Source organism: Hypanus sabinus, chromosome 5 (assembly GCF_030144855.1).
Source record: "Hypanus sabinus isolate sHypSab1 chromosome 5, sHypSab1.hap1, whole genome shotgun sequence".
In the NCBI taxonomy this organism is placed as follows: domain Eukaryota; kingdom Metazoa; phylum Chordata; class Chondrichthyes; order Myliobatiformes; family Dasyatidae; genus Hypanus; species Hypanus sabinus.
In genome coordinates, this window is record NC_082710.1 from 11,450,912 (window position 1) to 11,466,159 (window position 15,248).

Consider the following 15,248-nt stretch of genomic DNA (forward strand, 5'->3'; position numbering starts at 1 on the left):
TGTACAAACTCCTTACAGGCAGCGGCGGGAATTGAACCTGAGTCAGCAGGACTGTAAAGCATTGTGCTAACCACTACACTACTGTGCCACCCCAAGTTGGCAAGATTTGACAAGCTGGCTCTGATAACCAGATGACTGGTGCCTCATTAATGAAAACTTTGTGTATAAAGGACTGTTACGATAACAAAGGGATGTCAATCCACATTTTGAATGCTTTTCTATCCCAACAATTACAGACGTCTATGGAGACTAAAACACATTGTTACAATTTGATTTACCAGTACTACCTCTCCTTTTTGCAAAGTTCAAAGTAAATGTATTATCAAAGCATAGTACTGTACATTGGTTAAAATAGGAAGGTGGTTGGGAAACAGAAATAAGAGGACTGAGCTTTCTGTTAGCTCTGTAATATTAAGTGTTATTTGGTAACTGGAAAGACATAATATACAGTATTGTGCAAAAGTCTTAAGCACACTAGCTATCTATCTATGTGTGTGTGTGTGTGTGTGTGTGTGTGTGTGTATATATATATATATATATATATATATATATTACATCTCTCTCTCTCTCTCTCTCTCTCACTTTTGTACATACATTACCATACACTACCTTGTTATTTTTTTGTTGCGGGCATCTACAGATAAATAAAGGAAGGATTATTTGATCAGTGACCCTAACCTAACTGTATAACCATATAACAATTACAGCACAGAAACAGGCCATCTCAGCCCTTCTAGTCCGTGCCGAACGCTTCCTCTCACCTAGTCCCACCGACCTGCACTCAGCTCATAACTCTCCATTCCTTTCCTGTCCATATACCTAGTCAATTTGACTTTAAATGACAATATCAAACCTGCCTCTACCACTTCTACTGGAAGCTCATTCCACACAGCATTGGTGTCAAACTCAAGGCTCACGGGCCATATCCGGCCCCGCGTACAATTATATCCGGCCCGCGAGATAATTTTAGATAGATCTATTATTTTCATTATTAATGGCCCGGCAATATGAAGCCTATGATTGTAAGTTAATACCAATCATAAAAATAATGCTTGCTCAGCAGTCTTCTTCATAAGAAACGGAATTTGTGAAGTGAAACACTTTGTAGTTATAGCAGAGACTGAGACACGTGAGAATAGGCTGAAAAAACGGAGGCAATGAAAGCTGCGTTCGCATGCGCCCGACTGATCCGGCCCGCATGAAGCTGCATTTTGCCCAATCCAGCCCATGACCTAAAATGAGTTTGACACCCCTGCCACACAGCTACCACTCTCTGAGTAAAGAAGTTCCCCCTCCTGTTACCCCTAAACTTTTGCCCCCTATCTCTCAACTCATGTCCTCGTGTGAATCTCCCCTACTCTCAATGGAAAAAGCCTATCCACATCAACCCTATCTATCCCCCTCATGATTTTACTGTAATGAAGACTTTGCATAGCATGCACCCAATTCCAATCAAAGCACATTCCTGCCTTTGCGACTGGGTGAATCTGTAGCTGAAGTGTCTGTGCGTGGTGCGGCCAACACGAGGGCTTACTGGGGAAGGACCACAGCAGAGGTTTCTTCCACTGCTGAACAGGGAAGGGCTGCATAGGGGGAGGAAGCCCCCCAGTACTGCTGCTGGGAGCCTCATGAGAGTTGGCAGTAAAGTCGGAGCGTAATACTAGAATACTGAAAGCATTGTCTTTGAATGTAAGGAATGTAAATGCAGTGCACTTGTAAATATTATTGATAATGAATAAAGTTTGTTTTTAAAAATCTGTGTACCTATATCTGTAACTTGATAGAGAAGTACAAGATGATAAGAGGTATAGATCATGACTTTTTCCCCAGGGCAGCAATGGCTAATACAAGGGGGCATAATTTTAAGGTGATTGTAGAGGGGTTCCCAGCGTTTTTTATGCCATGGACCAATACCATTAAGCACGAGGTCTGTGGACCCCAGGTTGGGAACCCCTTGTTTTGGGGGATGTCAGGCTTACATTTTTTAAACAGTGTGGAACACTCTGCCAGGGGTGTTGCTAGAGACAGATACATTAGGGGCATTTAAGAAACTCTTAAATAAGCACATGGATGAAAGAAAAATGGAGGGCTATGTTGGAGGGAAGGCTGAGATTGATCTTTGTTCAAAGACTGGGCTGAAGGGCCTGTACTGCGGTGTAATGTTCTAAGTTTTATGAAGTACTCATGCTCCTATGTTTAACTCTTGACTTGTGCTCTGAGAAAAGGAGCAGTTTGACTTGGCTCTGGCATATCACTGTGGGGTTCTCTTGTCAGATCTCCGCAGAATACAGAGCAGCTAATAAATATCAATAGACTGCAATATGTGCAGAATAACTGCTTCAATGAGAGCTGTTAAACATTTCTGAACAGTTCATCTCCCCCCCCACCTTTGCTGGTCCTCCTGGGGAAATCATTGTTGTACAACTCGATGTAGGAAGTTTTATGCTGTCTCAAGGTGGGTGGGCAATTTTTATGGCAGCCAGTCAAACACAGTACAGCAGAGACAGTATAAATCCCCAATGAAGTTTCGTCAGCTTGAATTTGTGTTTAGGAATTCACAGAGCTCTGTCTGCTTACATATCCCCCCCTCCGCCTCCCTCCCTCCTCCCCAAGACTGTGTCTGTTCCTGGCACCCATGAGGAACACCTGTAGTGGAAGGCGTAGTGCAGATGAACACCTGTTCTCCATGGAGACTTGGACTGGGAACAGCTTGCTGGAACTGGAGTCAGGTCTGTGATACAAACACCAGCAAGGCAGGCAGAGTGTGAAGCAAAGGGCTGCCGAGGGTTTCAAACCCTGTAAGCAAAGCCAGCTCCATCATGGGCATTAGCGTCCCCAGCGTCAAGGACATCTTCAAAATGTGATGCCTCAAAAGTGGCATCCATCATTCAAAGTACATTTATTATCAAAGAATATATATATTATATAACCTTGAGATTTGTTTGTTTACAGGCAGCTACAAAGCAAGAAAGATGAGAGAACCCAATGACTGAAAAAAGTAAAAGACCAGCACCCGGCGTGCAAGAGAAAGGGGAGAAAACACAAATCACGCAAGCATTTAGATTGAACATTCTGAACCCGACAGCAGCCCTGAGTAGGCCCAAAGCCTTGCTTATCAGTTCAACATATTAACAGGCACGGAATACAGCAGCCGGTGCAGTCTTCATAGCCTCAGCGCCATGGAGAGAGGAGTAAGTAACCATCGCGGAGAGCGAACGATTCTCGCGTCTGATCCTGACACTCTGTCTTTTCAGCCTATCTGGGCTGGCATTTAAATTAAACAAACAACAGAACAGTGAAAGACTCTGGCACCCACCACCCGGGACATTAAGAGCCACACCTCCCCAAGACACACTCTCTTCTCATTACCACCATGAGGGAGGAGGAGCCCGAAGGCACACTCAATGTTTTAGGAACAGCTTCTACCCCTCCACCATCAGAATTCCAAACACTGTCTCACTATTTTTGCTCTCTTTTTGTACTCATTTAATTTTGATACTGTATATATCTCTAATTGTAATTTATGGTATTTTTTGTGTCTTGGGCAATATTGCCGCCGCAAAACAACAAAGTTCACGATATAAATCGGTGATATATTATATTATATATCAGTGATATTAAACCTGATTCTGATTCCAAGAAGGAATAAGGAATGTGCAAGAATAAGAAATCTTTTAACTGCAAGGATGACCTAGCCTGTGGTAGTCAAACTGAACATATAACAGTAAATGCGAAATCAAATTTCACCCAAATCTGACCTTTTATAAAACTGCTGACATACTGTAGTTTGAACAGATTTCCAAGTCCCACCACAAAAGAAAAAATCTGTGCTCTCAGACTCTGGATTAATAAGGTATAATAAAGTATTTTACATTAATAGATCAGCAACAAGTTAATGTTTGACTTGTTGCTGGGCACCATGGAATTTATCAGATCTGCCTCTATGTCAATAAATGCACCAACTCTTTGGGCTGCTGTAATCTCAATGAGCAGCTGCAGTGCGATTTTCAATATAAAAATCTATACAGAATCTATTTCTTATATTTGCATGTCCCGCATCACCCAGGACATGCCCTCTTCACGTTGTTACCATCAGGGAGGAGGTAAGGTACAGGAGCCACAGTCAGTGCTTTAGGAACAGCTTCTTCCACTCCACCATCAGATTTGTGTCTTCTTTTTTGCTGCTTTTTCACTACTTAGTTAATTTATGAAAATATCATGATCACCTATGTCACACAACATGGTACATAATGAACAAAGTATTTTATTTATAAACATCTACGTATATTTCTTATTGTAATTTATACTTTTTATGTATTGCTCCATACTGCTGCTACAAAATAAACAGATTTCATAACATATATCAATTAAATTAAACCTGATTCAGATGCGTTGCAAAAGATTTCTCCGAGATAATACCTACTTTCGCACACCTGAAAACAAAGGGTGAAAATTGTGGGTTGTAAATGTAATTCCCTTGGACTCCAAAAGGAGCAGAGGTTTATTTGAGAGTTTAATGGAGTGTGTATGAACAGTCACACCTGTGGAGGAATGGTACAGCTGTTTGTTCTCTTAGGCCAACAAAGATCTTTAGGTTATACAATTGCCAGAGGCTAGAGAACAAGACCGAGGGTCTTTCTCAGCAAACAAAGCACTAGTATTAGGATTTTGTACTCATTCCACAGGGATTCTGGAGTTGAGAATATCGCCAGTGACTCCTGCCAAAGCAGTTTACTAGTACTCAGGATCACTTGTGTCATGTAAGATTATCATTTGCAGATGTCATCATTGTGGGAATTGCTTTCCTAGCTAATAAAATGTATAATAAGCTATTGCATATAAAAAGTTGATAAACTAAGGCTATCTTTCTCAGTTTCCTATAGAAACCAAAGTGCAAATAGGCAGGAGAGGACATAGAGCATAGAATTAGGCCATTTTAGCCCATCAAATCTGTTCTATTTCTATCGTGGCCTATTTATTATCCCTCTCAACCCTGCCTTCTCGTAACCTTTGATGTCCTGACTAATCAAGAACCTAACAGCCTCCACTTTGAATATACTCAATACTTGGCCACCACAGCCATCCATGACAATGAATTCTTCTGATTTACAACCCTCTGGCAAAAGAAATTCCTCTTTTATCTCTGTTCCAAATGGATGTCCCTCCATTCTGAGGCCGTGGCCTCTTATCCTAGACCCACCTGCCATAGGAAACAACCTCTTCATATGCACTCTATCGAGGCTTTTCAATATACGATAGATTTTGATGAGATTCTCCCTCCTTTTTCTGCACTCCAGTGAGTACAGGCTCAGAGCCAAATGCTCCTCATACTTCAACCATTTCATTCCTATAATCATTCTCTGGACCCTTTCCAATGCCAGCATTATCTTTTCGCAGATAAAGGCCCCAAAACTGCTCACAATACTCCAAGTGTTGTCTGACCAAAGCTTCAACATTACAACCTTGCCTTTATATTCCAGTCCTCTTGAAATGAATGCAAACATCGCATTTGCCTTCCTCACCACTGATTCAAACTGCAAATTAACTTTTAGGGAATCCTGCTCAAGGACTCTCAAGTCCCTTGGCCACTCAGATTTTTGAATTTTCATAGTCTGCCCTTTGCTTCCTTCTACCAAAGTGCATGACCGTATACTTTCTGATGCCATATTACATCTGCCACCTCTTTGCCCATTCCCCCAATATGTCTAAGTTCTCCTTCAGATTGTCTGCTTCCTCCACATTATCCGCCCCTCGACCTATCTTCCTATCATCCACAAAGCCTTCAATTCCATCATTCAAATCATTGACATATAATGTGAAAAGAAGCGGTCCCAATACCGACCCCTGAGGAACACCACTAGTCACCAGCAGCCAACCAGAATCAACCCTTTTTATTTCCACTCTTTGTCTTCTGCCAGTCTGCCAATCTTCTATACTTGCTAGTATCTTAACTTTTTTTAGCAGCCTCATGTGTGGCACCTTGTCAAAAGCCTTCTGAAAATCCAAGTAAACAACATCCACTAAAACTCCTTTGGCTCTTCTGCCTGTTACTTCCTTCAGTGCTAATGCAAACCCCTGATGTTCTGCAACACCGCAGTATCACCTCTGTTGATCAATTGAGAAGTCCAAGACAAAACATGAAAGCAGATTATGTTCAATGCTTGGGAACTTCAGCAAAGTAGAATATCACCATTCTCCTGCTACTGAACAAAGTCTTCATAATTGTCTTTGGCACCTGGTGAATGAGGCTGTTCAATCCCAAAAAAAAAATCATTAACATGCCATATCCGACAGATTCATCCAGAATGAATTCTGTGGGACTGAATGGGTTAGTGCGACGCTATTACAGCTTGGGTGACAGAGTTCAGACTTCAGTTCCAGTGCTGTCCGTACAGAGTTTATACATTCTTCCCTGCAACCACTTAGTTTTCCTCTGGGTGCTCTGGTTGCCTCCTGCAGTCCAAAGACATACTGGATAGTAGGTTAATTAACCAATGCAAATTGTTCTGTGATTAGGCAAGGGTTAAATAGGTGGATTGCTGGGCAGCACCGCTCATTGGGCCAAGCGGGCCTGTTCTCCACTGTATCTCTAAATCAGGGGTTCCCAAGCTGAGGTCCACAGACCCCTCAGTCAATGGTAGGGGTCCATGGCTTAAAAAGGGTTGGGGACCCCTGCTGTAAATAAATAAATTTTTTTTAAAAATCTTCACACAAATACTGTACCAATACAGATACAGTCGCCTTATTCTGTGCAGAGATTTAATGTCCAGCATCACGATAACATTAAAGTCAATATCTAAGTAAATGCCTTATTAAATAATCTATATGCCACCATTTATTATCTTAAAATTCAATTTCTTGTATGCGTATACAGGAAAATATGCATACACTATAGAATTTATTAACAAAGCAAAACATAAACAAAGACTGACCAGTGTGCACAAGAAGACAGTTTGAACAAAAATAAATAACTAAACAACTGAGAAGATGGGATGTATGAGTCTTTGGAAGTGAATCCATGAGTTGTGCAATCAGTTCAGAGTTGAGGTGAGTGAGGTTATCCACACCGGTCTATGAGCCTGATGGTCATTGAAGGGTAATAGCTGCTCCTGTATCTGGTGGTGTGGGACCTAAGGATCTTGCACGTTATTCCTGGTGGTAGTAACGAGAAGAGAGCATGGCCTGGATGCTGGAGATCCTTGCTGCTTGCTAGCAGCAATGATCCTTGCAAATATGGTGGGATGAGGTGGGCTTTGACTGTGATGGATTATATCACTTATAATAAATAGCTTGTAATAATTTGTTGTGTGGCAGTGCGGAGATACATCTCCAGCAAAGGAGGTGTAAGGCACTCCTTCCCTCCACTAGACTGCTGGTCACCCTCGGGCAAGGTGTGGTATCTCTTTAGCTCCCTGACAGTGTCATGTGAAGCCTTGGGAGCAGGTGGTGGATAATCGTATGAGCAGCTGGTGTACATTACAAATCCTGCTTATGTGACCACTGATGCCAGGCAGACAGTCTCTGAAGAGTATTGATAATGGCTGTGGTTACCTGTCTTGTAAAGACACTGCCCAGAAGAAGGTAATGGCAAACCACTTCTGCAGAAAAATTACCAAGAACAATCATGATTTTGCCCATGATTGCCCACATCATACAACAGTGATGATGGTGAACAATTTCCAATAAACATCACTACTTGAATCTATGTGTGTCTGTGTGTATAAACATGTACAAAAAGAAGAAAGAAAATACAGAAAGTTAAAACAGAATAAAGAAAGAACAATTAAAGGAAGAATTAAGAAAAATGTGGGTTAGCTTAAGTTCCACAGGTGGCTGAGCATTTTTCTGATGTTGCAAGACTGTTGGATTTGCAAGGAGCTCCACTCAAATCCTAGGGAAAGCAGGATATTACGGCAATTTCACTTCAGAGCTCCAACAATCACTTAAAAAGAGCTAAGTGCCAATTTCTCCATAAGTAGTCCAATCATTAATCAAAACATAATACAGTTCTGGTCGTTCTGCGCTCAAAGGCATTTGTAATTAGCTATGAGCAAGGAGGAAGATTTAAGGGTTGGGCTGCACATACTGAGAGAAGAGTTAATGCTGATAACCTACAAAAAAGCAGCAACTACTGAGCACTATAAACACAAGAGATTCTGCTGATGCTGGAAATCTTGAGCAACGCACACAAAATGCTAGAGGAACTTAGCAAGTCTAGGGATATCTGTGGTCCAGTGACTACTAATCCTCGGATCCAATGGAGGCTGAAAAAAACAACTGGCCTGTCCTGGAGTTAGAGGACGGTGTACTGTTTGTGCATGGGAGGAGGCTGGGTGAATGGGAGGGAGGGATGGGGCTTCCTTTGCAGTTGTTGCTTCATCCCTTACTATGCACTGTTCTGTTGTTGTTTGTGTTGTTCTGCTGAACCTTGTGGACATGCTATGTTGGTGCCGGAATGTGTGGTGACACTTGTGGACTGCCCCCAGCACATCCTTCAGTGTGTAGTGTATCAATGCAAACAACGCAGTTCACTGTAAATCTCAATGTACATGTGAAAAACAAACCTGAATTTGAATCCAAAGTCAGGCAGCATCTATGGAGGGGAATAAACAGTTAACATTTCCGGCCGAGACCCTTCATACTTCATTCTCTTCCAGCTACTGTGACATATAACTGACATTGGGTAAATACCCAGCAGGGCTTTAGTTTTTTTTTCTTTTGGTTATTTAAAGATACAGCACATTAACAAACTCTTCTGGCCCAATGAGCCCCTGCTCTCCAATTAGCTTTGGAGTGTGGGAGGAAACCGGAGCACCCGGAGGAAACCTACACAATCGTGGGGAGAATGTACAAACTCCTTACAGAGAGAGGCAGAGTTGAAAACCGGGTCGCTGGTGCTGTGTTGCACCAACCCCTGTTACTGTGCCACCCATGTGTCGATCGATCTCTATCTTGCCCAGGGGTTCCCGATCTAGTTGATGCCATGGACCAGTAGCATTAAGCGAGGTGTCTGTGAACTGCAGGTTGTGAACCCCTGATCAAGATCAATGTTTCTCTGTTATCACAAGTTTTTTTTTTATAAACAATGTTTCCAAGAATGAGATATCTATCATTCGTTTATTCTATGGGGACTCCAGTCCTTTTCTAAGGACATGGATTCCTCTTGCTCTAAGTGGCCCTAATGGTTACGACCTCGCTACATCACTGTGTGGTACAAAAACTGCACTGCGGCAGATGGGAAGATGAAAACTGCCCAACGCATCACTGGCACCAGCCTACCCCCCCCCCCGCCCCCCATCAAGGACAGATATACAGGAAAAAGTCATCCTGAAGGATCCTACCCACCCTAATCATGGACCTTAGCATCCACACCAGGACTACCACACTCAAAAACGATTACTTCCCCCACCTCATCAATCTGATCAACATCTCAACTCATTAACCCAGCCCATCAGACTCCGGGCCACCTCTACTTGATCATTTTCTGTCAGTCACCTGATATAGGTACCCCTATACCTAATGTCACTTTATACACATTCAATCAGTCTATGCATATAATCTTATATTTACCATGTTTCTTAATTGTGTTCTTTATGCTTATTGAGTTTTTTCTGTGCTGCATCAGATGCAGAATAACAATCTTTTTGTTCTCCTTTATACTTGTGCTGACGAATCGTGTTTGTGTGTGTGTGTGTGCGCGCGCGCGCGTCTACTCCTGTGATAAGGGTGTAAACCTCGGCTGATCTCCTGGTATTTTCATGCACAACAATCTCTCGAGTTTACAGAGAATGGTGAAAAAAAAAACAAAACAAAAATCTAGTGAGTGGCATTTCTATGGACAAAAATTCCTTGTTAATGAGAGAGGTCAGAGGAGAATGGCCAGACTGCTTCATGCTGACAGGAAGGCGACAGTAACTCAAATAACCACACATTACCACAGTGGTGTGCGGAAGAGCATCTCTGAACACACAACACATGAGACCTTGAGGAGGATGTGCCAGAGATGCAGAAGATCATGAATATACGTACACTCAGAGGTCACTTTATCAGGGACCGGAAAATACCCAATAAACTGGCCACTGAGTGTAAATGCCAACATGTCAAATTGAAACTGCTCTTTGATGTAACACGACTGAGCAAATTAAATACTATTAACTTCACTGTCCATCCATTGACATTTTTCTTTCACCTTGCAAATCAAATATTAATTTTTAAAAATAAAACTCTGCTCTAGAATAAAGATCTCCATTTAAATTTATAAATTTTAGTGTCCAGAAATTATCATTTTTCCCCTTACAACTACAGTCTCATGACATCCATAGACTAAAATCTCTGAAACTCCTGTCTCCTTCCTATTTCTTGAAACATTTTCTAATGTATAGTTAAATTCTAGAGAGTCTGTAATTAACCCAAGGCCTCTTCACATGCAAGTAGTGAGGCAAAACTGCTGCAATACAGCAGATTAGTTGCCTCCCCGTGGTGTGTGGTGTTTACACAGGCCAAGTCTGACAAAAAACAGAATGGGATACTCCGTTGATGTATTGAGATTTCCAAATTATGCTCTGTTGGGAGCAAAACAAAGGCATATTGTTGAAGTGATGTGGTTAGATCTCACCAGGGTCTAATTAAACTTTAAACTGAAATGAAAGCTGATTGCATGGATTAAATTGATACTTCAGGAGGACAGGCAATGAGGCAGAAGATAGATCTGGAATCTCTCCCAGGAAGTAATAAGTGCCTCCAGTCAGGTTGGCCATCGGTAATTAGTTTAGATTGGAGAGTAAAAGTTTACGGATTTGAACAAAAAGAAATATTACTGACTGCTGACTCCATTCCTTTTAATTAGCGCAATGAATTAGAACTACAGGAAGTTTTTTTTTACAGTCTTGCCTGAAGCAGGAACTTTGTTTTCAACACCTGGGCTGAATTATACGTAAAGTTGTGAAAGACCGAGAAGTGCTATTTAATGGCACTGTTTTGCCTTTCAGAATCAAAACACTTCAAAGCAGAACTCTTGGATACCGTTCCTTTAGTTGCTCCGTGCCCTGAAAAAAATTTGCCTGCTTGTTTTAGTTGATTAGCCAGAGGAGTCATGTGGAAATTTACACCAATTCCAAACTGTTCAAGCCTGAAAATGGAGCTGCACTCCAGTGGAAGGTAAACTCGAGGGCACAGAAGTGGTTACTCAGCTCACTGACCCACGCAGCCCTGAAAGCAATCACTGGGTGATCTGCAGGATTTTCCGGTACCACAGCCTTCCTGCAAAGGTTTGCAACACTCCTCAGGTTCCAGCTGCTGAATGAAGTGTTTTAAGGTTTAACTGCAGGGCCAAGGTTTGCCGTAAAATTAATTTATGAGGCTCACAGCCGAGAGGTTAAAGAGGGGAATGAGAGATATTCTCTTTCCTTTCTCAATCTTGCGTTAGCCGGAAAACAAGATCAATGCTGTAGTGGCTGTGAAAAGTGCTTAATTTTTACTGCATTTGTTTCATTACCTCCATAGGGATGCCTCCCCAAGCAAGATATCCTCTTTTCGGCTGAATATCCTCTTGTACATGTGAAGAATGGGAAGTGAAGATTATGGAGTGCACTCTTCACTGTTCATGATATCCATTGTATAGTTCCTGGTTAAGATGTCCATTACGTAGTTCCAGGCCACAGTGTCCACTGTACAGGCCCTGGTTACAATGTCCACCCTACAGGTCCAAGCCACAGTACATATAGTACAATTCTTGGCCATGATGTCCAATATACAGTTCCTGGTTACAATGCCCATTGTACAGTTCCTGGTTACAATGCCCATTGTACAGTTCCTGGTTACAATGCCCATTGTACAGGTCCTGGTTACAATGCCGATTGTACAGGTCCTGGTTACAATGCCCATTGTACAGTTCCTGGTTACAGTGTCCATTGTACAGTTCCTGGTTACAGTGCCCATTGTACAGGTCCTGGTTACAATGCCGATTGTACAGGTCCTGGTTACAATGCCCATTGTACAGTTCCTGGTTACAATGCCCATTGTACAGTTCCTGGTTACAATGCCCATTGTACAGGTCCTGGTTACAATGCCCATTGTACAGTTCCTGGTTACAATGCCCATTGTACAGGTCCTGGTTACAATGCCCATTGTACAGTTCCTGGTTACAGTGTCCATTGTACAGTTCCTGGTTACAATGCCCAATGTACAGTTCCTGGTTACAATGCCCATTGTACAGTTCCTGGTTACAGTGTCCATTGTACAGTTCCTGGTTACAATGCCCATTGTACAGTTCCTGGTTACAATGCCCATTGTACAGTTCCTGGTTACAATGCCCATTGTACAGTTCCTGGTTACAATGCCCATTGTACAGTTCCTGGTTACAGTGTCCATTGTACAGTTCCTGGTTACAATGCCCATTGTACAGGTCCTGGTTACAATGCCCATTGTACAGTTCCTGGTTACAATGCCCATTGTACAGTTCCTGGTTACAATGCCCATTGTACAGTTCCTGGTTACAATGCCCCTTGTACAGTTCCTGGTTACAATGCCCATTGTACAGTTCCTGGTTACAATGCCCATTGTACAGTTCCTGGCCATGTTGTCCAATGTACAGGTCTCAGAAGGGAAAGGGGAATAAGAGGAGTAGAGTAATGATAGCAGATTCTCTAATTAAAGGCGCAGACAGTTGATGCTTTGAATGTGAAAGATACCCCCAGGTGGGTATGTTGCTAGGGTCAAGAATGTCTCCGATCGGGACTACAGCATTCTAAAGGGGGGGAGCAAGCAGCTGAAAGTCCTGATACATATTGGTACCAATGACGTAGGTAGGAAAAGGGTGGGGTCCTAAACAGAGAATATATGGAGCCACAGGGAAAGCTGAGAAGCATGTCCTCAAGAGTAGCAATCCCTGGATTGCTGCTGGTACCATGCACTAGTAAGGGGTAGAACGGAGTGATCTGGCAGATGAATGTGTGGCTGAGAAACTAGGATCTCTTCTTGGGAAGTTATGACCTGTACAAAAATAATGAATTACACCTGAACCGAAGGGGGAAACAATGAATATTCTTGTGCATAGACTTGCTAGTGCTGTTGGGGAGGATTTAAACTAATTTGGCAGGGGAACGAGACTCATAACGATAGTCCTAAGCATGGGGCAGTTGGTATACAAGCAGATGCAGTGTATAGTGAGACAGTGAGGAAGGACAAGCAGATGATAGGGCAAAATTGCAGTCAGTGGATTGAGTTGAAATGCAACACAGAACAAAATTGAAAAGGGAAATGAATACAGGACTGAAGGTGTTATATTTGAATGCAAGCAGTATACAGAATCTGTAACTGCTCGTCTACCTTGTTAACTGTAACTAAACTGTAACTGTTGATTACACCTGATATTTGGAGTATATGGAATGAGGAACTCACACAAGACCCAACAATGGAGAATAATATTCTCTTAGATGAGGGAGAGATTACAACTATAAACATCCCAGTCAATGGCCCATGGCAGTCAAATACACAATCAAGATTTAATAATATTAGATTTGGCTGCAATCTTTTCATGAACAAAGAACTCTCAACTAAGTGACCTTGGAAATTAAGAAAACTCCAAGCCTCACTGTTGAGGCCGTGCACTAGTGAGGGCAACGTTGTGGACATCAGAGTTGTGGCTGAAAGATGATCATTGTTGGGAGTTTAACGTTCAAAAATACCCATTGTATCAAACGAACAGGCAGGTAGGTAGAGGAGAAAGGGGGGATCTGTTAGTAAAAAATTAACTCAAATTCTTAGAAAGAGGTGACAAGGATTGGAAGATGTAGAATATGAAGATGAAGATAGATGTAGAATGTGAGTCGAGTTAAAAAAAACTGCAAGGGCTAAAGGATTCCGATGGGGACTATACACAGGCTCAATTTTGCTCCTGTGTCTTATGTTCTTATGGTCTGAAGACACATTTAACATTTTAGGAACAGCTGTTTCCCCTGGCCATCAGATTTCTGAACGGTCCATGAGGCCATGAACACTACCACTTCTTTGCACTGTTTTTAATATATTTCTTATTGTAAGTTATAGTATATTTTATGGAGTGTTTTGTGTTTCTGCCACAAAACAAATTTCATGGTATATTCAGTAATAATAAACCTAATTCTGATTCAGAACATTCATAGAGTTCAAAACTTTTCGGAATGAGCCGTTCTGTCAAATAAATTAAGTCTTTCCACGTAACCATCCCACAGAATCTACTCCCTTTTTCCCCTGCTCAGCCTCTGGGACATTCTTTGCAGAACCTACTGACTTCTGGTCAACTGTATTTTTTTATAATTTAATTGTGTGGACCTTACTGATTTCTGGATAAGTCTAAATTTATTTTATGGCAAGTGTTTTTCTACAAGGCACTGCTGGTCAGAATCAGACTCCAGTTTACTATCACTGACACATGTCTGTTATTTTGCAGCAGCACTACACTGCAATAGATAAAAAACTTAAAAGTGACTATAAGTTACCAAAATAAACCGTGCAAAAGAGGAATAGCGAGGTAGCACCGAGCTCGTCTTACAGCAATAAGCACACATCATTGCTATGGATTCTGCTAGGGTTCACACTTCGATGTGATAGAAAAAAACACAATATGTGATTATAAGATATGCACTATTTGATCTTATGAGGATAAGTTGAGTGAGTTAGTTTCTTTGGAGCAGAGGAGGATGAGAGTTGACTTGATAGGGGTGTGCAAGATGATAAAGAACATAGAATGAATGGACAGCCAGAGACCTTTTACTCAGGACAGAAATGACTAATACAAGGTGGCATAGTTCTAAGATTACTGGAGGAAAGTATAGGGGTGATGTCAGAGGTATGGTTTTTACACAGAGTGGTGGGTGTGTGGAACCTGCCGGGGTGGTGTTAGAAGCAAGTACACGAGGAGAATATAAGATACTACTAGAAAGGCACATGGATGATAAAAACATGGAGGGCTATTTCAGAGGGAAGAGCTCAATTGATCATAAGAGTAGGTTTTAAGGTAAGTACAACATTGTGGCTGAATAGCTTGTACTGCTCTGTACTATTCTATCTTCTACAGTCTATTCTTCATCCTCTGATGTAATGAATGCAAAATACAAAGGCTGAATTAAAACTGCCTTCTCATCCATCTCTGGAAGCTCCTGAGCATTCATCTAGATCAGGGGTTTGCAACCTGGGGACACGGACTCCTTGCTTAATGGTGCTGGTCCATGGCATAAAATTAATGGGAACCCTTGACCTAGGTCGAGCTT

General features: G+C 41.9%; 1 protein-coding gene across 1 annotated transcript in view; it reads right to left on the reverse strand.

Annotated features, from left to right (window-relative positions):
• The window catches only part of LOC132393867 (versican core protein-like), a 184,071-nt gene that overhangs the window by 95,086 nt on the left and 73,737 nt on the right, over positions 1–15,248 (reverse strand). The gene's annotated exons all lie outside the window — the stretch shown is intronic.